Source organism: Triticum aestivum, chromosome 4D (assembly GCF_018294505.1).
Source record: "Triticum aestivum cultivar Chinese Spring chromosome 4D, IWGSC CS RefSeq v2.1, whole genome shotgun sequence".
NCBI classification, from domain to species: Eukaryota; Viridiplantae; Streptophyta; class Magnoliopsida; order Poales; family Poaceae; genus Triticum; species Triticum aestivum.
The window spans coordinates 40,922,435-40,923,922 of NC_057805.1; positions in this window are offsets into that span (position 1 = coordinate 40,922,435).

Here is a 1,488-nt window from a genome sequence, read left to right on the forward strand (position 1 = left end):
ATCGCCTTCAGTTTTCTCTCTGCCCCCTCCAAAAGCATCCCCTCCACCGCCTCCAGTTTTTCTCCGCCACCACCGAAAGTGTCTCCACCTCCACCAATGCAATCACCACCGCCGCCAATACTATCTCCCCCGCCCCCGGTAGCATCTTTGCCACCACTCATCATGCCACCAATAATGGGTGTACAATACCAGTCACCACCGCACCACAATTCGCTGGCTATTGATCTTTTAGGGCATGCATGTGTGTATAGTAGTTAACTTTTGTTGTTGCAATATTAGGATAGGAAAAATTGAGTGTTATACAAGCACATAAACATTACCACACTGTTTGAGGGCCCAATTTATGTTTCCGTTTCGCTCTTTTCTCGGATTTGTTATGCATCTTATGCAGGAAAAATTAGAGATTGCAACATGTACTCATGGTGAGCAGTGAGCTCACGAGTACACATGTCCTTCATTACCTAGCTTGTGTGTTGTGCCACGCTTGCCCAAGCTAGTACGGATACAGCCTTTTGAAGCGCCCCAACTACACACCCTAGTGAGAAACTGTGTGTGATGACAAAATCACAAACAATAAGAAAACAAGCCAAGGATTTTGTGTCGGAAACACCAAGGCATTTCTAGTCCAAGTTGATGATGTCGAGTGAGGCGAGCTTCCGCCCTGCCACCTTGGTGCAATGCATGTCCATGAACTAATGTGTGTTCTACAACTAGAAAAGGGGCGCATTGGTGATGGCCGACGGAACCCGTAGTGGCAGCAGCGACACATCATGGGAAAAGAGAGGTGGTTAGATTTAAGGGACGTGATGACCAGAGCATAGCATGCATCAAGATGAGGGTGGCCCGAGGACGACACTTGGGGAGTCGACATGAGCTAGGAGAGGAGGTGCATGGTCACACACGATGGTGATTTATTGCACATGGAAAGCGGGAGTTGCTGATGATGGAGTAGAGGACGAGGGGCCCTCTTGCCTTCCCTTAAGTCATTGCTAGCGCAGAGGGTCGTGGAGGAAGGCGAGTGTGGCGCCCGGGTAATTAAGCTACAGTAATCCCACGCTAATGGTGCCACGTTACCTTCGTTACTGTTGCTAATCTATCGTTAGATCAAAACCGGTCCAAAATTCAAAGTTCAAAATCAAGCAAACAATAAAAGTTTTCAAATATTAAAACTACAATGTTCAGAGTGAACCAAATATTGCATAGATAATAATGATGGAGAAACCTAAATTTAATAAAATGTTTAAGTGTTCAAAATAATTAAAATAGAGGTTTAAATATTAAAATAAATGCCTTTTGAATTTTATAAAATATTAAACTATTTTAATTTGGGTTGAGAATTAATGTGGCAATAGTATATTTAAAAGTATTAATTTAAGTGCTAGTGATAATTTTTATAAAACTAAAATAAAAGAAAACTAAAAGTAAAACAGTAAAAGAAAGATAAATAAAAAAGAAAAGAAACAAAACAGAAAAATAACTAACAAAAAA